This window comes from Triturus cristatus, chromosome 12 (assembly GCF_964204655.1).
Source record: "Triturus cristatus chromosome 12, aTriCri1.1, whole genome shotgun sequence".
Classification (NCBI taxonomy): Eukaryota; Metazoa; Chordata; class Amphibia; order Caudata; family Salamandridae; genus Triturus; species Triturus cristatus.
Window position 1 is genome coordinate 45,532,454 of NC_140595.1, and position 26,441 is coordinate 45,558,894.

Below are 26,441 nucleotides of genomic sequence, written 5' to 3' on the forward strand. Positions count from 1 at the left end.
TACTTTACACGAGCCCAGGCTTCCGAGGAAGGGCTGGGCTCATCACTGCTCATGCGGGGATTGTCTCCCGAAGCAAGAACAGTCCCTTCTCGCCGGGATACACCGATAGCAGACGGGGCGGCGGCGGGCGAAGCGAGCGGGCATTCACCCTGCGGACCGTCAACACGGCCGTAAATCCAAAGGGTTCTCCAACACTGAAAAGAGGGACGCCGTGCACAGACACAGCCAGACACACACACGCACCGCACGCACGCACCCGGCAGATAGGCACACAGACACACCACAAGCACATAGCAGACACACCCACACAGCAAACACACACAAAAGAGACCAGACACGCATACAGTGGGCAAAACAGAGAAGCACACCACACATGACAGACACACAGGTATACGGAGCAAAGCGATCCATCCAGCCACAAAAAGCAGCCACACACTGCAGGCACAAAGGAGACAAAACACACCCCAGACAAAACCGATACACCGCACACAGCAACTATACACCGCACACACAAAGGAGACAAAACACAGCAGACATGCCCACAAACCGCAGACATGACAGACACAGAAGGATTTTCGTCGCAAAGATGTGGTAGAATCACAAACAGTTACAACAGTCTAAGGTCTACCTTTTTATTCAATACAACGTGCTTGTGCCATTGGGTTCTTGTTTGTTAAACCGGTATTTTGACATTCACGCCGGAAAAGACAACGCTTCTGCTAAAGGAAAACCCGCAGCATCTCTCATTGTGGACAGAAGTGCCACAGATGCAAGTGGGGGACTGCAGAGGCAGACTGCCGGAGGGCACATGCAGCAGGCGCCAAGCCAACTGCACACACCATCACAAGCACTGGTCACACGCTGCTCCCGGCACCCAGAGCAGGGCCGAACAAGACAGCACTGTGGTCCAGCAGCCTGGCATGATAGGGCCAAGAACGCTCCCTACACTTGCATCCATGACCCGAGGGAGGTCCCCACCCAGAGGTGTGTGCCCTACTCTGCAACACAACAGGCTGCATGGGTATGCGGGTGGAACAAACGGCGTATGGGCTCAGCTCCACCTTAAACCCAAACACTGTTAGGGGACTCTAGACTAATAATTATAATGATGCATTTTGTGCAGCGCTTCATACAACGTATGTGTTTCTCGGTGCTCAAAAGAACAGATTCTATGATTCATTAAGGTTCTCAAACGACAGAGCTCGGAGTTTGAGGGCCAAACGATAACAGAGGTTAGCTAAACATGTCTGAGCAGGTCAGGGACTGCCAATAGCCGAGAGGGCCTTTACCCACAATAGGGCAGCCCATCAGACAGGGTAACTGAAGTGCAACCCTAGTCTGAAGCATAAGATTGAATGCCCAGTGAGAACTTCCGCAGCTCACAAGAAACCAAAAGCGTTCAACCACAATAGCCGCAGCGCTAGACTGGAAAGCCCAACCCTGCAACAGTCTGGAGTACTGACCGGTTAGTAAACTAGCAAAACAAAACGTCTTGATAAAGAAGACTGGAGTTTTAAACCGGAGCGATCAGCCTTGCCAAGGCTTTTTAGCAGCCGTCCAGCAACAAGGTGAGAAGAAGCTGCTGGGCTGGAGATCAGATGGTCTAACTCTATGGTGTATGCCTATACTCTTGCAAGATCGTGCCTTTTGTTTCTGAAATAGCAAGGCTTCTGCCACGCTGAGGTCAGGCTGTCTAAAGTACAAGGTGACATATCAATGGAACGATCATCTTAAGGTCAGGATGACACACTAGCACCACAAGAAGCACCCAGAAAATGGAAGTACCAGTTTGAAAGCAATAGGATGGAGAAAAGGGGTAGATTATGACAAAGGAATGGGAATCCATGCACAGGGTGGGTGAAAGAAGAATGTGAATAGTAGAGTGTTATGTTTCTTAACCTAGGCCTAAGTAGCAACACAACCTTTTACCTACATTTGTCCTCGCTTGCTCTGCATACCGGTTCAGGTACTGACCTTTTACACAGTTGTGCACTGAATAAATGTCGATTGGTTTCCTTGAAACTGGCCTCATTTATTACGCATGAGGATTCTTCGCATCATATCAATCCCCCGAACATGACGTGGTACAAAAGTCACTGCCATCTTCATCCTAGGACGACAGGGCTACTTTGCATAGTTACAATTATTAATTTAGGCTCATCTACATAATCGTACTCACGGCATATTGATTGTGGTAGAATCCCCCGAGGCTATCTTTTTGGTATAAAAGAAACACACCTTCACTAGCTAACCAGAGAAGACTCTTCCACACTGACCAAGAGGTCCCTGCACGCAGAGGCTTCAACACGCAGTGGTCTGACATCCCTTGCGAGGTGGCCAAGACGGGGTCCTTCATTCTCTCCCATCAGGTAATGGGGATGGCTCTTTCCTAGGGGATTCTTGGCTTAACATCCACATACATGCTAGGTACATTGAGGTACACTTAGGGTACGCATAGTAGGAGTATGCAAAGATTACTGTTTTTATATACACCTGCATATATTAGTTGCTTAGCACCATGATAGAGATGCATCTACTGTTTACTCTGTTGATTCTGGTTATCTCTTAAATTTGCTTCTATCTATTTATTGTCGCAGCGAACATGTTTTATATCAGAAGGACGCTGGTTAAAAAAACACTTATTGAAAACATACCCAACGTTTATTCTGTGCATCTCTCTGAGACTAAGTGAGCACGACTGACTGAGCAAACAGTACTGTACTGTTTCCACAATCCCTGAAGGATCAAGGGTTGTCATGTTCAATGGATGCCAGAAACTATTCAACCTTGGTAGGGTTTGGGGGCTTATAGTGCATCTGTGAGCTAGCTGGTCTATAGGCTGACATATCCTGTGGGGGTGTTTAGAATCAGTTTAGACAGCAATCCCATAGTTTATGTTGTCCAACAAACGCACAGATCCTATGTATTTTTAGGAACTACACAACAGTGTGCGGAAAAGCTGTTTTTTCTCTTTAAATGTTCATGTAATATATACATATACACAGTTGTCTTTTTGTATATATGTGTGGTTTGGTCATATGCTCTTTCAGCTGCTGAAAGTTGTTTGCATATTCTCAAAAGGAATTGTTTTTTGGCAGCCTTATGGCTAAGTAGAAAAAAAGTCAACTCAACTAGTTTACTGAAGCTCATGATTGAGGATCGCGAGCCATGACAGAGGGCCTAACCTAGTCAAAGTTTGATAGGGGATATTGTTGCTTTCAACTTATGAGGAAACCCTAGCTGTGAGAAGATGGGCCAGTGTTTCATGGTAAGAAAGGATGACTTTCATAGTTTATTCATTTGGGCATTCATAAGTAGCCCCCGGTTCATGATAATTCAAAGGTTTTGTATTTCCTTAGATATAACTGGTGATGGCCCTCGTTCGTCTGGCCAGGAGCACAGAGGAGCAATGTTTTCAAGTCGCCACAAGAAAGTATGCTTTTGAGGGGACTCCAAGTCATCCAGCGGTCAACGGCAAAGAGGAAAGTGAAGATTACTGAGAATCCAATGTCCCCGATTTGTTCCGATTTAAGTAACGCTGCATCACTGGTGTAAAAAATACGTTCAATTCCCAAAACCGCTGATCAGTTCTGGTGAGGCAAAGTGAGAACAGAACCTTGCAGGGTTAAGACGAGGACTGGTGAAAATTAATGATGTTTGCTCAAGATTGTAGGTAGGGGAGGAGCTTAGCGCGTGATCAAGATGGCCGCGTGAGCCTAGAGCTCCCGAGACCCTCGCTCCCTCCGGCAGATATCCTGTCTAGTATCCTGCTTTTGATGCCCGGAATATTGGAGGGGAGCCGTTGCTGAGGCGAGAGCCGTTGTCCGGATCGAAATCGCCCACCGGAGACCGAAGTTGTACTGCCTGGAAGTTTGTGGCCTACTCCCCGGAAGGTGCCCGGGACTTGCGTTGGCACAGTGCCCGTGCACTAATTGAACAACAGCGGCCACGCGAGGGGCGAGTCGTCGGAAGGAAGGTGTCCTCACTTTCACTTTCGCTTTCCTGTCTCCACCGCGCCCGGCCTGGACGTGGGTAGCGCCAGTCACTGGCTGCATGGTTGTCTACTCTGTATGGGCAAAGAGATTGTCCCCGCGGCAGATAGCGATGTCGAGTAAATCGGACGCCGAAAAACAGAAGCCCAAAAGTACCAGGCGGGGAGGCTACACCCAGACTAACAACATGGACCGCTATGCCCACCAGAAGGGGTCACCGGGCGGATCGGGACAGACACTGGAGGCCTCGAAGGACGTGTCGCCCCCCTCCGCGGAACCAACCCTGCAAGATATCATGGGGGCCATCGAGGGGATGAAGTCCTCTATCGGACAACAATTTGAGACCCTGGCGCATAAAGTGGATGCCATATCGATCGACGTCAATCTGATTCGGGCAGACCTGGGGAAAACTAATGAGCGGGTTCAGTCCTTGGACCTCAAGACTGCAGGCCTCCTGGGCGACGTCTCCGGCCTTAAGCTGGAAGTCCGTACCTTGCGGACTGCAAATGATCACTTTGCCCGACGGTTGGAAGAGTTCGAGGGCCTTAACGTGCGCATTATTGGGGTCCCGGAAAATTCGGAGGAACAGTCAGTGGACCTGTTTGTGGAGGACCTGGTGGTGAACCATCTGGCGCCCAAAGGCCTTAGTAAGTTTTTTACTGTTGAAAGGGCCCACAGAGTTCCCGGCGGGAGGCCCAAGGTGGGGGCCCCTCCGAGGCCAATTGTCGCCAGGATCTTTAACTTCAGGGACCGTGATGCCATTTTGCAAGCATCACGGGTGTCCGGCCCGACGCTATTCCAGAACACCACTGTAAGTTTCTATCCGGACTTTACCCAGATGGTACAGAAGCAACGACAAGGTTTCCTGGCGGTCAAGAGAAGGCTACGAGAGATGGGACTGAAATATGCCATGCTCTTCCCGGCCAGGTTGCGTGTTGTGTTCGAAGAGCGGACTTTCTTTTTTGAATCACCAGACCTGGTCGGAGATTGGCTGGACACATTGCCCCAAGGACGGACTAACGTGGAACGCTCCGGTGGAGCAGACGTTGGCGGCGATGAACAATGAGCCTGGACTTAAGTACCAGATCTCCGGTTCCCCCGGGAGGGTGACAGTCCGGGGGGTAGCGGGGGCAGTATGGGAGCTTTTTCCTCCTCTGGGGTTCTTTTTGTAGATTAGTCTTTGTATGGGGCGACAGGCACACTGCAAGTTGGGGGGCATTTTAGAGCTTACGCAGAGGTGCAGGGTGGGGGGTGGATTGGGGTTGTTGTTGGGGTTGTTGTTGTTTTTGGTTATGCAAGGCGTAAGGATGCAAGCTTCTGTGACTCTAGTGCGGTTCCACGCCGGGGGGGGGGGGGGGGGGGTCTCCTTACATGTTGGGATGGGGGGTAGGGGCTTAAAAATACTCAGTTGGAATGTAAATGGCTTGGGGGATCGTATTAAGCGTGGGATTGTCCTGCAATTCCTGAAGCGATGTACCCCTGATATGGTCTTATTGCAAGAGACGCACTTGATTGGTAACATGTGCTATGCACTCAATAGGAAAGGCTACAAGTTTGTTGCACACTCCGGGTTTTCCTCGGGGTCTAGAGGGGCTGGAATACTCGTCAGGTCCTCCCTGCCCTTCGAGGTTGACTCCACTATTGTTGACGATAGGGGACGCTTTGCGGCTGTAGCGGGGAGGTGGGAGGGCAGGACGCTGGTCCTGGTGTCGGTTTATGTCCCTCCTGCACTGCAACCTTCCACACTTGCGGACTTAGAGAGGACTTTGTTGGATCTCCCAGAGGGAATGTTGGTGGTGGGTGGCGACTTTAATGCGGTAGGCTCCGGATTGCTTGACAGACACCCGCCAAGGAGCTCGGGGGGGGCTCAGAAATGGCTTCCGGACTTTGTAGATACCCTTGGATTGGTTGATTGTTGGAGACTACTGCATCCCACACAGCGGCAATACACTTTCCATTCCGGGGCGCATGGCAGTCTCTCCAGAATTGATTATGTGCTTACCCTAGCTGCACACGCCTCCTTTGTCTCTGAGGCCAGGCACATGGCACGGGGTATTTCTGACCATTCGCCGGTGTGGATCTGTATGGATGTTGGTAGAGGAATGGGGGGTAGGGTGGCCCCAATTAACCCGTGGTATCTCAGGGACCCTATGACTCGTACTGCGGTGCTGAAGGCGGTCGATCGTTACTTCCAGGAGAATCTCAGCTCGGTCACGTCGGCTGTGTCTTTGTGGGAAGCGTTCAAAACAGTGCTTAGGGGAGAGGCCCTCTCCTTGATAGTAGCGGCCAAGCGTCGGCGAGACGCGGAGGTCGCCCAGATTGAGGCGGAGATCGCGGAATTGGAGCTGTCATTGGAAGGGGAGGTTACGGCGGTGGCGCTGCACAATTTGACCCTTAAGCAGTCGGAGTACAAGGCCCTTGTGACGGACGCGGCCAAAGCCTTGAGTAGGGAACAGCGGGGCCGTCTGTACGACGTCGGGGACAAGGCCGGGAAATTAATCGCGTGGCTGGATAAAAAGGAGCGGGTCAATCGTGTTGTGCCGGACCTCGTGACGGAGGATGGCGTCGTTGTCGCGGAGCCGGATGGCATAGTCCAGGGCTTTGCGGATTACTTCCACACGGTCTATACCTCCGTGTCGGACAGGCCAGTGGGGGATTCGTGTGAACTCCTGCGTGATCTTGCTTTGCCTTGCCTTTCCGACATAGACAGGGACGATCTTGATGGCGATATCACGGTCGACGAAATCGCGGGGGCTATCCGTTCGTTACGTTCGGGCAAGGCCTCGGGCCCGAATGGCCTGCCAATTGAGCTCTACAAACTTCGGCCTGATAAGATCGCTCCGCATTTGCGAGCTATGTTCGTGGAGGCGCGGGAGACGGGATGCCTCCCACGCGACCAGCGCCTGGCAACAATCGTGGTCATACATAAAGATGGTAAGCCCAGGAACAGGTGCAGCTCATATAGGCCAATCTCGCTCCTTAATGCCGAGCCGAAGATCCTCGCTAAAATCCTCGCTAACCGTTTGGTCAGGGTGATCGGTGATCTGATCCACCCTGACCAATCCGGATTCATCCCGCATCGTAACACCGCGTTGAACCTTAGGCGCATCCACGGAGTGATCGCAAGGGTGGGGATGATGCAGGAGCCGGCCATTGTGGCAGCGCTCGACGCAACGATGGCTTTCGATACGGTAGAGTGGGAATACCTGTGGGCTGCGCTTGCGAAATTCGGCTTTGGACCCGGATTTATGGGCTGGGTGAGACTATTATATGAAGAGCCTCTCGCTCAAGTCGCGGTCAACGGTAGGGCGCCCCGCCCTTTCGGGCTGGGGAGAGGTACCAGGCAGGGCTGTCCTCTGTCGCCGCTGTTGTTTGCTCTTGCTCTCGAGCCGCTGGCGGCCTGGATACGATGGCACCCGGAGGTGAGGGGGCTTCGCTGGTCACCTGACCACGAGGACCGCATCTCCCTCTATGCCGATGATATCCTGCTTTATCTCGCTTCACCCCAGAAGTCCCTCATAGTTATCTGCGACATTTTGACTTCCTTCGGGAGGAATTCGGGACTAACCATTAACTGGGGGAAGTCATATCTGTATGCCTTGTGTGGAGACGTCCCGGTTCCCCCGCGGAATTGCCCGATCCAGATCGCCCGGGAGGGTTTCATGTATCTTGGGATTTATATCTCCACCGACCCAACGGTACGGTATGAGAGGAACCTGGTCCCTCCGCTGGTGCGCTTGCGGCGAGATGTAGCGAGCTGGCGGCGGCTGCCGCTTTCCCTCCTTGGCCGAGCTGTGCTATTCAAAATGATGTCTCTTCCCCGTTTTCTCTATGTCCTGCAGAACACCCAGGAGCTGGTTCCGGCCAGCTACTTTCGGGAGGTCGAGAGTCTCCAGCGCTCGCTGCTGTGGGACGGCCGTCCGCATATAGCGATAGCAAAACTAACTCTTCCTTGGTACGATGGGGGTATCGCGCTTCCCGACATCAGAAGATACTATTGGGCCTCCCAGCTGAGTGCGATCAACCATGGAGTCTACGGCCCGGCGCTTAGCCCCGGCTTTGCTATGGACCGGTGGTTGCTGCGTGGGGGTGGCTACTATAGAGCACTTTACTCGAGGCCCCCGGCTGGGTCCCTCACGGGGCCGACCGGGGTGGCGGTGAATGTGTGGAAGACAGTCACAAACTCGTTGGGCTGGAAAGATAGGCTCACCCTCGCCACTCCGTTGTATGACTCAGATATGCTGGGGAAACTTTGGCACTCTAAGGGATTCGAGAAATGGGATCTGATTGGCATCTCCAGGGTGGGCGACCTGCTGGCCAAGGGGCGGATTAAGTCGTTTGACGAACTACGGACGGAATATGCGCTGGAGGGCACGGAATATTTCCGGTATGCGCAGGTGCGCCATGCGCTGCGGTCGGTGCTCGTTGAGGGGGAGAGGGTGCCTGAGTCCTCTCCCTTGGAGGACCGGATCCTGGACGGCCATATGCCGGAGAGCACAATCTCCCTAATTTACAAAAAGCTCGTGAATGTCCGGACCGACCTCCTCATGGGGGTTCGGGATCAGTGGATAAGGGACGGCCTTGAGCTGGACGATGAAGATTGGCAATACGCCGTCTCCTCTCCTAAGGAGGTCGCGATCCCCGCCAGACTACGGCTGGTCCAGCTTAAGATACTGCACAGAGTCTACGTCACTGGGCCCCGGCTGGTTCATATGGGCTATTCCGAGGATGGGTTATGCAAGAGGGGCTGCGGGATGGTGGGCACCTTTTTACATATCATATGGGAGTGTGGTGTGATTGCGGACTTTTGGAAGCGGATTCACGTGGTGATGCAGGAGGTCACGGGTATAGTACTGCACCCAGAGGCGCGGCGCTGTCTTTTGAATGTGTGGGGTCCTACGGATTATGACGCAGCGCAGACTCAATGGGTGACCCTAGGCAATATGGTGGCTAAGCGAGATATAGCACGACTGTGGGGATCCCATAGCCCGCCCACCCTGGATGCATGGAAGGACAACATGGACTGGAGCATGTTTCGGGAGAAAACGGTGTATAGTGCACGGGGGAGGCCTAAGAAATGGCATAAGGTATGGGGAAGTTGGAACCAATATAGGGGAGGCATATGTCTGCCTCCTGCCATTGAACCGCCAGAGGAGCAACTTTCCCCCTAGCCTCACTTCCGACTTGGGTTTTTCTGATGCACCTCCGTTAGAATGTTAGTGCCTCTGCTCTCCCTCATCCTCCAGATCGGTGGTTTGATTTGATGTTGGAAATGGGGCCGCGCCCCCGCTGGAAACTGGCACGACTTTGTGGTGTATACTGCCTTGCTTGTTGTGTTTATTGTAGGTAGTTTTCAAAAATGAGACCTTTGTCATTCTCCTGCATTAGAGCCATGGAGGACTTCACGTGTTGATTGTTTAGCTGCCGAACCTCCGGGATGTCGGCTGAATAGCTGTGTATCTGATTTAAGCGAATAAAGGTTTAAAAAAAAAAAAAAAAAAAAAAAAAAGATTGTAGGTAGGAAGAGAACAAGGTGAGAACTGTACCCGGAATATAAACTTCTTTAAGGCTAAGAATTAGAGTATTAAGGTCAAGTCTCAAAAGCAACTGAAAGATCCAAAAGTTGTAACGCAGCAACCCCGTTTTTGTTCAGTGTTTTATTAAGGCCAACTCTGATAGAGATTAGAGCTGATTCTGTTCCTCTTATGGGGATGATTTTGGTTGAAAGCAGCTCTTCTCATGAGTTTGCCAAGGAATGGTCCATTTACTATTGATCTATAATTGCAGGGATCTTGCGAATCCAAGTCTTTTTTATTCAGAATTTGGCATACGTACTCCTTTATTTTAAGGGAAAGTTCCTGAAGACAGGGACTTGTTGCTAAGTTTTCAGACTGGGATGCCTGCTGATGTTGAGAGAAGGATATTTTGAAGATTTGTGGCTGACTTGGGTAGGAAGGACATGACGACTGGTCAGTTAACTCTCACTAAATCCCAGAAATTGGTCATTGACAGTTCTTGAAAAGCTAAGAGACAGGTAGTCCTTCCAATAGAGCTGCTTCCAAGGGCTCCCCCCTTTGCATTGCTTTAATATTTGCTATGGGGTCAATATACTGAAAGCTGCATGGAACCACCCATATAGTTTCTCTATTACGTTTATCATCTCCAGACCTGTTTGAGAGCTAAGCTAGGTTAGTAGGTCTCCCATGTGCACCTTATTCCAAGGTCTATAGATGGTGGTTGTGGGAAATGGAGCAATTTAAGGCCGTGGTAGAGTAAATATGGTCATTAAAGGTTGTCACGGGTTACTAATGATTGGTACTGTTTTAGTTGGGGGTATGTTATCTCTGGTGAGCCAGCATTCAGTTCATTCGGTTTGTCGCTCTCCTGCTGTAAGAGGCTTAGGAGAGATTCTGTGGGGTTCTTATATGTGGGTGGGGACAATCCCAGTTGAGAATGTGTGGACTGTGCGATTAGTGGGGCCAGGCAGAGTTACGCTACACAGAATTCCGCGAAGGGCTTAAAAAACGCAGCCCTGCTACACTGAGTTGTGCAAGCAGCACAGTGTGTTAAGTCGCACAGATTTTTAGCACCAGGTGTATATCCCGCGATGGAAAAATCAGCACAAACTGCACTATGCACAACACAAGAGGGCGCTGCTTCTTTCTGCAGCTCGAGTGGATTTTTCAGCACAAATGGAAGGTTTCTCAACGCGAGCAGTTGCAGCCATTCAAAACTGACATGGTTGAGAAATCTCGCCAGGAGGTGGTAGTCTGGAGTAAGATTTTCCTCACTCAGCGACATAACGTTGGCGATCGAGGAAAATACTCTGCTCAGTGGAATTTTTTCAGAACTCTGCACGCTACGCGGAGCAGGAAAAACTCGGCGAGCGGAATTTCAGCCCAGGCCTAGTGTTTAGCTTTCTTTAATAAGGTGGATCAATGCTTGGGATTGTTGTGTGGTAGCAGAGAAGATGTAAGATTGGGCAGGGTTGTGGTATGATTTTCTTGTGTTTGTTAAAAGTGGAAGGGGGACGAGTGAGAGGTGGGATGGCGAAGCTTATGACTACTTATCAGGCCATGAATTCTACAATGGATGAGACGAAAGAGATATTGCTGAGTCTTTGTGAAATGATTGGTTGGAGTGTACGATGCTTTGGTGGTGTGAGAAGGCGATGTGTGTATGATTTATTTGCAAGTATTAATAGTTGTTGAATGATGGCATTGAGACATTAGCGGTGGTTCAGAGTCTAGGATTGTCTTACAGAGCTCACCAGGGGATAAAAATCAGTACAGCAGTTGCTAGTGGCACATGCCAGAGTCTGCACTGAGAGGTGAGCGACAGCACTCGCTATTGAATAGCATATCCACCACTCAAATTACTTTCATATTTTCACTATACTAAGTCACTACTAATCCTTTATGGGCTCCGGTGCAGCGTGCTACTTGCCAAAAAAGAACACCGTATCAGGGGTAGCAAGCGCTACCCCCCTCTTCTATCCCTCCAATATCCATCTAAATCCAAATAACTAACATATCCACCACTCAAATCACTTTCATATTTCGCTATACTAATTCACCACTAATCCTTTATGGGTCCCCAGAGTAGCGTGCTACTCGCAGAAAAAGCGCTTCAACGCCTCGTCTGGGGTAGTAAGCGCTATATAAATGCAATTGCAAAACAATACCACACTGAGTAACTCAAGTAGCATCAATCTAGGCCACACTCATGGGAGACATTTAGGACTGATTTCAGATGATCATAATACTCGCACCCTACTTGCTCAACTCCCTAGTCTTGACACTCTGACAAGCTGGGACAGATTGGCATGGCTGGTCCTACTGTATCACCCTGGAGCACACTTACATAACTGTGACCAGTCCCGCCACAGACAAACTCATATAACAGAGTGAGCTCTAGCGGTGCCAGTGCCTTTTGATCTTTATATTTGATATGGGGTGGTTCCAAACACTTGCCACCGACCTCCGTAATGAGCTACCAAAGGGGGGGCGTGGCTAGCAGCCGGAGGAAATGGCCGCTGCCTAGAGAGGCTCTGTGACCCGCCCAACAACCCCGCAGATCGGCCTAATAATCCGTTGGCGCACCCACCTGCAAAGCAGTGGGTAATGCGCCGGAAGTGACCAGCCATCGGACACAGCTCCCGCAGATCCCCAAAAGTGAGATCCGGCGAGCCTACTTCTAAACAGAGACAGGGCCTGCGTCCTACCTGGCAGCCTCGAGTACGGCCATAGCCCAGCGGAGTGGGGGCATTGAATTCCGGGGACGAGTTCGCCGATCGCCAGCAATGGAGACCAGTCAGCAAAGGCAGGCGGCGGGGGAAATCCTGCGGGGTTCCGCAGCACCACTATCTGGATTCACCGGAGTCCCGACCACGACCGCTGCCGCACGGCATGGAAGCAGTGACCTGAGCGGGGGACAAACCCGGAGGCGGCCTGAGGCGGTGGCAACAAAGGTCAGTGACGATCCATCGTACATGCGAAGCATCCGACGGAGACTGCCCAATTTCGTCAACTGCAGACGGTCTGACGCAGCGTCCCAGAACCCAGCCCCCCCCCGCAAGTGAGAGGCGCCGAACCACCACAGCCAGGCCCCAACTGGGCGCATCAGGGGGAAAGATCCGGCCCTCGAACCAACAAAGGGGCACAGTACCTGTAGTGCTTGAAGAAGACAACACCCAATAGGCGCAGACCCTTAGGAAGCCCGATACAAGAGGGTGACAAGCGACACGGCGACCCCGGGGACGAAGAGGTGCAAAGCACAGACGCTTGCCATAAGACCATCTGCCGGCCAGGGAGTTTGACCTCTCTAAAGGTCCCCAGGTGTCTAGATATCAGAGGCGCATTCCACAGACTCGGAGCTCCCCCCCCTGCCCCACCGGAGAACATTATATACGTATTGGGCTCCTGTTTCGCTACCGGGCTCCGGCAGAGGCATGAACACCAACACATAACAAAGGCACAGAAACTCAAAGGTGGATCTTGCTGCGCCTAAGCCTGTGAGCGTTCCCTAAAAGTGGCTGAATACATAACCCTCTGAGCAGGGTATCAGGACGCGTGGTGGCACTGAGTGCAACGCCCCCGCCTAACCTACCCCAGTAGCAGTGGCGGCATGAATGGGTGGAGGTAAGGAACCCAAAAGGCCACGTGTGGCTGACCTCTGCACAGACAAGCAGCAGTGAGTACCACCTCCTACCCCCACCACAGTACGTGGCATTCGGAGGCGAACTGCAGCGATAATGGGCGGGGGGGCAGCGTGGTACACACCAGACGAAGTTGGACATATATGTCTGCGCCAAAAGTCAGCCGGAACAGTCAAACTGCGATATTACCAGAGTGGCGAGCCCTACTGCCTCGGAGGTCACACTACAGGACATTAGGACGACAATGAACAACGTTCATACCTCCTTAGACTCCGGCATAGGTTCGGTCTCCGTGGAGCTCGCCCTAATCCGGGCTGATTTTAAGAAAATGACTGCAAGAGTGAGAGGTCGAAGCAACAACAGCAACCTTCTCCAAAGACTCGACGGATCTTAAGCACCGGATACGCTAACTAGAAGTGGACAACAAGCTTATGGCCGCTAAACTCGACGACAAAGAAGGCCGGTCGCAGAGAAACAATGTAAGAATTATTGGAGTGCCTGAAGGAACGGGGGGGGCCAGCATTAGACCTGTTTATTGAAGAACTTATCAAGAACTGATGTGCAGCCACAAGGACTGTCCAGCTACTTCTCAGTGGAGTGGGCCCACCGAGTTCCGGGTGGCAGACCCAAACCGGGGGCCCCTCCTAGGACTATACTTGCGATCCTCCAAACAGCAAGAATCACCCCCCCACTGCGCCTGGACCACAGCACTGTGACTCTTTCCGGACTACACAGGACCGCATCTCCTTCCATGCAGAGGATATTCTGCTATACATGGCATCTCCCAGGCGCTCGCTCTCCCAGGCGCTCGCTCTCCCGACTTCTGGATATATGTGAGGTGTATGGTAGATTCTCCGGCTATACCATTAATTGGACCAAATACCGAGCGGCGCCCCACCACGGCTCCCGGCGGGCTGTACGATACAGGTCGTGGAAGGGAGTTTTAAATACTTGGCACTCCATATCACACTGAGTCCCATGGACTTTATGGGAAAAAAACCTCATGAAACCCTTAAAAAGGCTCCACTGAGATACCAAACATTGGCAATCTCTACCTCTGACACTATTGGGAAGAGCGGCACTCTTTAAGATCATGGCACTCCCTCAATTTCTCTACGCTCTGCAGAACACCCCGTTCCCTGCGTTCTGTATGGACAGACATGTTCTGGGAGAGGGTGGGGTCATAAGGGCGCTCTATACTAAGCCCCGGAAGCACACCTTCACGAGGCCCATGGCGCACACAGTGCACATATGGTATACGGCCCACAAAATACTGGGATGGTTTAACACAACTGACTCCGCTCTGGGAAACCCAACAACTGGGCAGGCTTAGCGGTAGTAAGGGCTTCAAACAATGGGACCCAATAGGAATTCCAAGAGTAGGAGATCACTGGTGTAAGGGAGAAGTCATCACATTTACCCAGCTCCAAGATAAATATGAGCTGGCACCTACCGAAATTTTCCGCTACACTCAGATCAAACATGCCCTTAAGGCAGCCGTCCGCTCGGGTACCGTACTCCCAGAGGCCTCCCCGTTAGAGGCCTCCTTACAGAATACATGGACAAGAAAGACATTTCCCTAACCTATCGTAAAATTATTAATAACCAACCAGACCCTACACAAACTCTACGAGAGACATGCAAAGCCGATATATCTGAACTGGATGAGACGGATTGGCAGGAAGCACTCGCGTCCCCACGAGAGGAAGCGATACCCTCCAAACTGAAGTTGGTGCAGTTAAAAATACTTCATCGGATCAACTACACGAGGCTAACGATGCATAAGATGGGGAATGCCACTGACCCACTTTGTTCAGATTGGCACTTTTGTTCATACACTGTGGGAATGCCCAAAGATCGTGACATACTGGGGATCACGTATGCATACCATCTCCAAAGTTAGCGGGGTCACGGTCACGCCAGAGCCCAAGAGGTGTATCCTTAATATCTGGGAGCCTACGGATCTTAACCACACAGCTCAAGACTGTGCAACATTAGATATCGGTGCGTCCCGATGTAAATTTAATGTAATGGATTTTGTGTATCTTCAAGAGAATCAATCTGGGTTGGAAAGCATATTTGTCAGTTTTAACCGATGAGCAGCTTGTTGTACATTTACGCATAAACATAATATCATTTTTCAATAAAAATAAAAAATAAACGAGCTGCCTATTGTCTTCTGGTGCCACAGTCTTCCTACGTGTGAAACCAGGAGAGATTTGAATCGCTTGAGGCACCAATATCATGCAGTGTGTATTGCAGGGCCACTGTCCATCTTACAAAGAGGAGACCAAGAAAACTTGCCCTCATGAGGGAAAAGCGACTTCTCATTTGGCAGCATGTGTAAGTAGCCTAGTAACAAACTACTCAGGGAAACATTAATATCAAATTAACCATACATATATTGTATAAAAAAATAATTGGGTCCCAAACATTTATTACAATGACTGTAGATTATTTTGTCAAAATGAAGTTAAAGGACATAACATTTCATCAGGGCATACACAAATTACTTCCTTTAAAACTAAGTCATTCAGGTAATCTTTTACAAGTAACCACTCAAATTCTGTTCTTATTACTAGGATGTAGGGACCTCTATATGCAAGTATAATATTGCTCATCCAATTGTTAACACCACCACAGGAAAAGTTGCCAATTATTTCTCTGCTTTCATGTAGTGGGTTGGCCTCCTGGGAATGACAACACATTTTAGCCTGTTGAGTGTTTTCTAGGCTTCATCTGTAGGATTTTCAAAGACTTTGGATGATCAGATAGAGGGGTAGCAGGGGCTCTATGCGAGTACTTTAACCGTTAAGGGCCGTTTTCACATCAATGCTGACCATTTTATACAATGATGTCTAAATTGGTGAATCTGCCAGCCCACCCCTCCAGCTGTTCATTGGCTATGCACCGGATGTTTGGCAGATTTCAATCAGTCCAACACAAATTAAGGTCCCCATTATTTTTCAAGAGAACACATTATCTGATTGAAGAATAGAGATATGCTAGACATTGGGTATGTATGGGATGAAAGAGCTGTTCTATAGTAGAGAAAATTGATTCATGTAAGTGGGAAAATAAGCCAGGGGAGGAAATTAAAAAGGCAGAGACAAAGATGTTAGGCAGAAGGGCTGGGATACACAGCACACCTACCTGAAAATGGTAAGCAGAGAGGAGAACCTGCACATGGGGATTATAACCGACCGCAAACTGAACAGGAACATTCATGTGTCTACTAACAGCTAGAAGTTTAGTGGCACTGCATCAGCTACAGATCAGTCAATTAGAAACGGAGGCTGGTTGTAATTTTGATATCTCCAATGCTGCAGTATGGTACAAAGTTTTCCCAGCAAAAAAAAAATCAAAGGGCTGGATAAGATTTTTATTAGATGTATTTTTTTTAAATCATAAGACATGTCCTCCCCCCCCCCCCCCCCCACCACACACAACACCCCCCCCCCCCCAAATGGACAATATAGGTCTGAATTTGAACCGGTCTTTTCATTATAATATCCATATTTTTTAATTACATGTGTGGCTCTGTTAAGACAGAAGATAACTACGAAAAACCTTGTATGCAAAGAGTCCCATTGCAACATTGTAAATATTCAATCAATAAAACGCTTTAAGTTAACATTGATTATCAAATTACCATCATTAAATTCTTAGTCTACTATGAATAAGGTTCAAAGCAATTAAGACTTAACAAAGGGACAAAAAAAAAAATCTAAACACACACTCACACTCCAGTGTAATGATTAAATGAGCATACACACAAGTGGGCCCTGAGGAGTTCTAATGGACCAACGAGGCCACACTCCCCAATTAAAGACTCAAAACACGCAGAGTTTGGGGTATATTACTCCTTACTTTTATCCATTCGGACACCCTTGTGTAGAGGGACGCAGCAATGCTAGACTCTCGATAGTCGCTTGATTTATATTTAGTTTGGGTGCCGTCCAGACCTCGGGACACACAATGAGTAATTTCCACATCATGAAGCACTATCCCACCTGGGTTTATCGTAACTATTCCAGAATACACGCGCTTCACCTTATACGCAAGAGTGCCACTCGTAAACAGCTAACATTTAATCTTCATTACAGCATTAGCATACATCACTGCCGCGACCCCTCATATACTTCAATAGTTTATTGAAACAGACCATGCACACTGGTGACCCCAAGTTGTCCCTCGTACCAACACTGGACTTGGACGTCTTGTTAGTCAACCCAACAAGTTTCCTGAATCACTAGATCTAGGTTGTGTGCCGTTAAGACACCGGGGCACATAATGAGGTCAACACGTTTCCTGAATCTCTTGCCATTAGATGGCAACAATAGCATATATCACTGCCATGTTTATCACAAATATGAACCCATACATTACCTTTCGAGTAAAATTGCAACATTTGAATACTTGATTTATAAAAAGCCATCCTACACTAGAGAGCAGGTTTCAGTCTCCACTTCATTCACTTTTTATGCCTGTCATTTAGTTTGGTCAACTCTTCTTTTTAACACCACAACCTTTACTTAATAGGTTGGAGGAATATGTGTACCTTAGTCAAGGACAGATGCAGCACGGAACCTGACTTTTGCGGGCGCTTGACGCCATTCGTAGGCAAAGGGCATAATAGGTCTAAAGACACCACACATCCTTTGTTAAATAATAGACTTGTGACTATTTCATGAACAACTGATGTTGATGTTTGGTATTTTGTTGTTGTAACGTTAGAATGTCTAATGTGGGACGACTGTACAGCACCTTTCTATATACATTTAATCGCGCATCTGTTTTTCATGTTTTATCCACAGGTCTTGCCGGTGAATCCGTTGAACTGCTTGGATCACTGGTTTCGTATTTTCTATCTTACACGTCGACGCAGTGGTAATATTGCAATTTGATTTTTGAATCACCTAGACACAGCAGTAGGTATAATAGAAATCCTGATGAAAGCCACAACTCTGTTTAGGTCTCAGGCTGAAACATGTTGATCACTACTCAGTACGACTGCATCTAATGTTTGCAGCCGCACTACCCGCTATTTGTTTTTAACCGTAGCACAGGGTACCAAGAATAAATTTCATCAGGCTAACCTTCTAGCTAGTTTTAGTCACCCATTCATTAGCACTGTACGTCTACCATCACCCAAACTGCTCAGATTATGTTTTAGGAATACCCCTCATACTTGAAAACATCACTGAGCTCCCACCTCATCGCGAGTAAGTCATTGCCCGCAACTTGACTAGGCTTTATAATGCGAGGAGGATTCTCCATGATGAAGCACGACACCTTTGGTGTGCAAGGGAAACCGTCCTTAAAAGGGAAACCACCCACTACACTGTCTGTTCCCACTATTTTACGCTAACTTAGTTACGTCCGACCCGAGGGCTCTAGGTGTTTAGAAAATAAGAGGGACACAAATAGAGAAGGTTTTTTTTTCACATACTCGAGTATATATTATATTTAAAATCTACAGTGTGAGGGTGTGTGGTTACATTTTGTACTTGCTCATAGTATGTGGTCTTTGTTTTAATCTAAGCACAGATATCTAGACTGCAGTAAAAGTGATAGGGAATTTTTTCCCCCACCAGAGCAGTTGTTGAACTGTTTAAGAAGCAACAATGTTCTGGTTTTATGGTAAATCTGACAGAAGAATGGGCAACATTGTAAAATGATTTAGACAGGTATTTATCTGTTTAAACATCTTAAACTTTTAACGGCCATAGGCTTATTTTTGGCAGCAGGTATGACATGACTGCCCTATTCCAAGTCTCAAGATATGAAGACTATCCTACTATCATTAGCCAAGTGTTGGACGTGCAGTGGTGACATTACACTCATACAGGCAAGGGAGACTGTATACAAGCATATACATTAAAGTAAGACAATGGGTACATGGATTATACACTAGGCAATGATTGTAGGTAGACAAATGATCAAATTCAGCTTTGAGCCGTCCATTTGTGATAAAATAAATATCCAGAGAAGTAATGGAACATGGCACGCAGTGGCGGCCAGCAATACTAAAGAATTGTGAGGCACGATGGCGCCAAACTCACCATACATGCGGCTCTTTTCCCCTGGAGTTCACAAGCAGGTATGGAAGAATTTCCTTCCTGTCCAGTGGAACACAAATCCAAGCAATCCTGGAGCTACTCATTTTGAGGCTGGGGGCCTGTGTCAGCAATCCCCGGCTGTTTCATAGCCACAGGATTGCTGGGTCTACAGTGCGCACACAGGGCTGGCTGTAGCAAGACATTCGGCCAGCTCGACTGCAGGAGCAGCTGTAATCCTGCAATCGCAAGATTCAGCCCCGCAACCTGCCCACACTTGCGCGAGCTGGTGCAAAATAAAATGGCACTGCCATGCCATTTTGTGTGTGCCTACTGCACTCGCAGCAGTCAGGGCTACACTCCTCCACTCGAGGGAGAGCCGCACCCCATGTAAGAAAGAGCATTAGTCAAAGTTTTCCCTACTGTGGAATAATATGCAGTAATAACCAATACTGGTCAAGGGTTATACATGCAGAGGCAGACATAATGCTCATCAGATCATCATTTAGACTGAGGGCAACAAGAGCAATTTTAAACTTTCAGACAGGCTAAAAAGGTAGAAGGGCGACTTTGTTATCCGCCTGCACTGGTTAAAAGAAAATGATGCAATCTTAGTTAATCATGCAAGTTTGAAAAGTGCAAGAGCAATGTCATTATCCACCAGACAAGACCTCTAGTGAAGAGACAACTTGGTTATCGGCCAGGCAAGAGTTCAACATACAGGATCGCTTACATCAAATGAACATGGGGTATAGGCAGGGTTACTGCAATTGTGCGTCAATGGAGAACCAAGGTATGGGGCAGTGTTTACTATATAAGGCATCTAAAAAGGTAAATTATGCTGCAAATGCAGTATATTCTGTAAGATTATTTCATCATTTTACTACTAATATGTTTGGACAAATTCTTCACCTAATTAGTACTAGTTTAACTGTTTAATACAGAAATCAGAAACTAAAAGGAGACCCGTTAATATTTGCAAAAGACCCGTCACAGTGCAACACCACACGTACCCTTTTAAAAGTAAAGTATGAGCCATTTGAGTTCCAAACAGAATAATACAACAGTAGATTAAGAGACAAGACAAGGTTTATATGTACAGACGCAAACTTGTTATCCACTGGAAAATAATTGGAGTTATAGAAGTATAACTATCATCCATCCGACAATGATTACAGATGCAGACGCATTACCTATCACACATGAAGTTACAAGTAAAGTTGCACCATTAATCTGCCACGGGTTAGTAGCACTGGCGGCATATTTATAAAAATAAACTGAAGTTTAAAACAACGCTTCTCACATAAGTGAAGTCATATAAAAAATAACTGAATACTGGGAAGCTATTTTGAAGCCATCATATTCCCAGGGTAAGATCAGATTTGAACCTATTACCCATTACTAGAACAATAATACCACAAGCATATAATACATCAGCAAGGGTCATAAACAGCCAAGGCCAGGCCCGTAATTAGTATTATATGCATTTAAATAAAATATCCCAAAGACACTAAGTTGCAACTCCGATTATAGGCAGAGAAATTGGAATTAAGTGATTCTGCTGCATTTCCCACAATCACAGATTTGCTGCATTTGTCACATAATCATCCACCATGTGCTAAGAAATCTGCAGATGCTACCAAAAAAGTGTTGTTCCTAGCTGAAACATATCAAAAGTTACTAAAAGCATGGAAAAGTGCCCCTGCACAGTGGAAGCCGTTTACATGGGTCGACTGATCATATTTTAGTTTATTGCTGTATTTGGGTCTTAACATGGTACTATAAAGGTGACCTCTTTACCCTGTTACCATGCATAAACATAACAAAATAGGGAATAGTACTGATGGAGCATGATTTTGCAAAAAGAAACCTGCTCCGATTAACACCCCCGTAATACATACTAACAGTGTGCAGTGGAAAATTAACATGTAAATCATGTGAACATGGAGAAACCGCTTCGCGCATGCGTGCACTAATGCATGAATGAACTAGGCTGTATTCTAAATTGCGTTTCGAAAGAAAAGTTAATGCATGTCTAGGCCGCATTTCACATCTTGCTAAATTAATATAATGCCGCTTTTGCTTTACGCTTCTGCTAAGAAAATATTAACATGGGATAGTGCAAAGGTGGGTGGTAAACAGTGAAAATTGCATTTCTATGTAATTAAAATGCTTAGATTAGTCATAGTGAGCTGAATGGGCCTAAATTATCCTAAAATTGTCATGATAGAGGAGGGGCTGGAAAGTGAGCAAGAATGACCTGTCTGAACAGACAGAAGCGCTGAGCGCTGCAAAGGAGGAATAAAAGTACAAGGTTGTTCAGCTCAGAGAACATGGTTTGCCTGCCAAAAGATGAGAATGGCCGTGGGACCCAAGACTTCTTCCAAGGACGTGGTTGAGAAATCGATGTGAAAATAATGAAATGTAACAAGAACAACATTGAAAGAACTGGTCACAAATTATGAAATGAGAAAGGATGTAGAACAATGACCATGTAAAAATTATGAAATCACTGTGGTGTGATGCACCACCTCCCAAACCCACCAACGAAAAGTCAAATCCAGTGAAATGTTTCAACTAATGTGGGTTGGGCATGTAGGTTTTAGGGTATAACTGGGGTGCGGTTTAGGCTTAGCTTGGCTCAGGTCGAGTGCAGAGGAGAGAGGGGTGATTCCGGCGCTGTCCCTCGGTTTGCAGATAGGCCTAGCTTTTCCTGTCCGGATTCCTGGAAACTTTGTTCCCTGACTCTGCTTCTGGTGACCCCCACTATCTCCTTGGCCAGTGAGTGGTATTTCACAGATCCTTTGGGTTTGTATTATCTTCGGACTCATACTTTGCATAATTATTTGCAAATGTATTTTTGTCTCTGAAACTTATGTCTTTTCATCTATCCACTCCGTCTTATGTATATTGTTTCACATTATTTTTCTGAAACTTGTGTCCTTCATCTATTCATATGCATATTGTACATTGATGAGGAGTATGACACTTCAAATTTGCTGACTGTTTCTCTCCTTTTGTGAGATTCTCGGTTCGTATTGTAACCTGTATGCGATGAGCATTGACTATTCACCAGAAGTTGAGATAAACTTTATTAATCTTACCGAGTCTGGGATTATTTGGCTAGTTAGATAGTTCTATTACGATCAACTACTCAACTAATAGGTCCATCGACCAAGAGAAAAGGGTGTTGATTATATATATATATTTAATTATGTATTTAGAAATGTTAAACATGAATCTGTGAAGGAAACAATTTTCACGTCATTAAAACTTGACCCCCAGCGCAACAGGGATTTATGAGTAGGGTGAATATGTATGGGCCATTTGTATGAAATATCAGTATAGATCCCTGATAAAGTGTAGCGTTGGATCATTACTATCACAAAACGGCCCCATTATGCCATAAAATGTGTCTTTTCTTAATACAAAATGTGCTCAAAATACTGCCCCATAATTCCTGTTGCCCTCGTTATAGGTAGGGTGAAGGCGGACAAATAATGCATGAAATAATTAGCGCTGGTGTGATTCCGTTAACACTGGCGCAAAAGCGACGGAAACGGCCCCAAGTGGGAATTCAATGACTTACTAACAAATACCCCCAAAAAAACAACACACACAACGTAGAGGCGTCACTTAAATACTCTAAAACGCTCAAAAACAAGAAGCCTAGAGCGGTATCCCATAAAAAACAATTGGATATGGAATTTCCAGTGCGTGAAACTAAATATCAAAGAGACGTGGGGAAGAGGGTCCCCAATACCCACCAAAAACGCAAGCGGACCAGGTGCCTTAGGGGCCGAGGTTTCACTTTCGGTTTTATTTAAAGGGACATTGCCTAGAAAGGATGCAGCGGGCGTAATAACTCAAACAGACACATCACAAAGGTGTGCGTGTGGAAAGGTATTTGCACGCGCCTCAACGCCAGCGTTCGAAGCGCTTTGGTAACATGGCCCCTACATGGTTTGGGGCTATAATTCTCGGTTTTTGAATAAAGGAGGTGGATAATAATTACCGGACGGAAGATTGAGGGATGAGGATATTAAAATCAAACCCCCTTCCCCTCCGCAGGTCACGACAAAAACTAAACACACTGACATTTTTAAATTGGTGAGGAAAAAAATAATTTTCTTCTTCCCATTCAATGGTTGTGAGTTAATTCCCGATTTCTTCCATTGAGGCGCACGCCTCTACCCACGCTCCGCACCCTACCCTGGTCCCGTCTCGGTCTCACCGGCGACCCTTCCTCACACATCCCCCCCGCGTACGTCTACACTTCCCCCTCCGCCCCCGCGGAGCTCGTTTCTCCTCTCCCCCTACCCTCTTCACTACTAGCAAACGACGGCGGCCGCCAAGGTGATCTCCGCTTCGCACTGGGATCCCCTACCTCGTATCCCCCGCCGAGTCTCGGTTCCTCTAGGCTTCCTCCGCCGCTAGTATTTTTACTCTCCGGCCTCCGCCGCAACGATTATCGCTCAATAACCAACACAGGTTCCACAAAACGGCCGCCCAATCTACGAGCTCATTGGCCAGAGTAGTTCATACCTGCGCTCGGATTGGGGAAACTGCAGCTGACTGGCAGCTACCCCATCCAATTGCCACCGGTGGTCAACAATGTCGATAAGCGCTATTGGCAGAACAATACTGTCGTTCTTGCCTACGCGAACAGAGACGGATTTTTCCAGCAAATGCGATGCAGACAGTCTCATTGGTCGGCGATAAAGGGGAGAGCTACATTCCAACCAATCACTAGAATGTAACTTCTTGAATGACGCTTCAGCTGCCCAACAGAAGTCAGTTTTCCTTTACTTCCTTGCCCCTGCCGCGTAGCTACTGGCTGAGCGTTCCCAGACTGAGGCCGTCCTTTCGACGAGATTGGTTCAGGAGATACGTCATTCTCGTTCTAGGGCTCAGCTGTGTAGAAGTGACTACGTGAGGCCTAGCACAGATGCCAAATCTGAGACGATCCTCTGTGACGTAACGCGGATGAGCGGGGGTTCTCCCCTCCTTTTTTTAGTACCCTGAGACTATGGTCATAAAAGAGGCCTGCTAATGACGAGGCGGCTCCTATCAGCCTTATGTAACCACGGCTACCATTTTGTAATGAGCTGACTGATCCTAATTTAAACACATCTCACTAAATCTTTAAGTGGGAAAGAATACGTATCTATAAAAAAATAAGTGGAAAAAAATATAGTCATAAAAAATGCGCGAGCTACATAATTCACCCCTTAGAGTACAAAAATGCAAATCTGTGTCTTTTTATTTCTTATTATTTTCTATGTCGAATGATTATCCAAAGCAAACATCTTATTAAAAGGGAAAAAAATACCCACAGTTGATTTTATTGTACAGAAACGACCATTGCAAGCATGCATACATGAAAACCGTGCCCTCTCAAGATGGCGGCCTACGCTGACCGGCCACAAAATGGAGGCTCGAGTCAGTGCTGGCTCAGGAGCAGGTGTGGGGTATCTGAGACACAACACAAGCTGGCGTCTCAGCACTAACAATAGCCGCAGTTACTCCAGCCCCGCCCCCGTCTGATAACCTTGCATTTGAAATGAAAACTAGGTCTTAAGGTTTGTTAGAGGTCTTTGACCCCCCCCCCCCAACATAGGCAATGTCCTTTTATGGCTGGTATTTCATTGTGCACAGGGCAGTTCCAAGGACACCAATGCGTGCCTAATTTAGAATATATATTTATCTAATAGGATCGGGAGTTAAACAGCTGAATTTGGGAAGGCAGCTCCACCCTAACCTGCTTCTCAAATGCTGCTTAGAATTGCCACCCGGGTAGGACAACATTACCAACACATTATTTTTTTCTGTGCCTTGAATCCCCATAACAATCACCACCCCAATTGCCCCCACTTTGGTACATAGATCAACAGGGTACTCAATTGAGTTTCACATATCACACTCCAGATGCCTTTAATACAGGTTATAAATATAATTTCCTCTCTGACAAGACAACCGTGCACTATAGAACAATATGTGCAAGTGCAACTAACATGTATCGTACAACTAAGAACCCTAAGCAAAATAGCAAAGACCTACGCAGAAAGGGATCCAGACCTTGAATAAATAACAGCCTACGCCTTGTTCTTTTTCAAAAATATCAAGCTTCTATATATACTTTATCTTCTTTATAGTTGAAATTACATATCACAGATTTTTGCCACAATCTTTTGTTCAGCTTTGTTAGTTCAACCTCTGTGCGTCACCAGGTTCCAGGTATTTTGCGGTCATTCGTTTTGATAACTTTCCATTAATTTGCTAGTGGATAAGGTATTATGAATTAACTCATGTCTACATATAAATTAATCCCGATTTTGTTTTTTTGAAGGAGCATTTCAGCTTTTAAGAAAAATACATTAGAAATGTAAAAGTTTGACAGCAGACAACTCTAGCAAAGAAAGCCTGTTTTTCTCAATTGCCCAAGTTTAAAACGTCGTTGACAACACATCCTGTTCGATTAGCTTTCCAACCAATCATTCAAAAAGCAACTAATAACAACTGGAAGTATTACTACACACCTTCCTTTTCCTGGTATGAGTTAGTTCAAGTGGACCATTACAAATGATTTAGATTGGATTCATTGTGGAATACTCGTAAAATGTTTGTTTTCCTCTGGGAATTTATATGCCAACTCTGTGATCCTGGAGAAACCATTTGTAGGTTATCAACTGGAATTTTCACAAGTATCATAAATTTCACATTTTATTCCCAGAAAACCAGCTATACTCTCTGGTACTCGCCCTGGTTGTCTTTAAACTTTTCATTAAAGATATAACCTGCTTCGCTCACGATCATTCTTTAGAAATGGGAACAATAGCTACACAAAGAAGACAATTGCAGTTTAAACTCTTGATACCATGAATATACATTATTTTCACTAATTTGTAACACCCAAAAAGCTACGGTTGGAACCATAGACTGTCAGATTTCAGAGAACTACATTTGGGAGCATGAACTTCGAGAAGTCCTAGTTTAGTCTTTTTGACAGCCCAACTAATTGTATTTTTTTGTTTAATAAATTGTCTCTCTTAACAGTGATTTATTGATTGTGGGCACTTGTATACAGTTGTGAATGTATAATTTTCTCCCAGGACTTTTTTCCCCCTCTACCCAAAAGCTTAGAATGAGCTTTCTCATTTTACCTGTTGGATCCAAAATTACCTTTAAACTGCAGCTCTCCTTTCCATCTTTCGTCTCTTTATGATACTTTAC

General features: G+C 47.0%; 1 protein-coding gene across 2 annotated transcripts in view; it reads right to left on the minus strand.

Moving 5' to 3' along the window:
* KDM4B (lysine demethylase 4B) overlaps positions 1-23,890 on the minus strand; it is a 350,269-nt gene extending 326,379 nt beyond the window's left edge. The window contains exon 1 of one of the 2 annotated variants that reach the window (XM_085637671.1): positions 23,754-23,890. The gene's annotated coding sequence lies outside the window, so the exon portion shown is untranslated. The other variant, XM_085637670.1, reaches the window with a different exon arrangement.
* Positions 23,891-26,441: the final 2,551 nt, after the last annotated feature.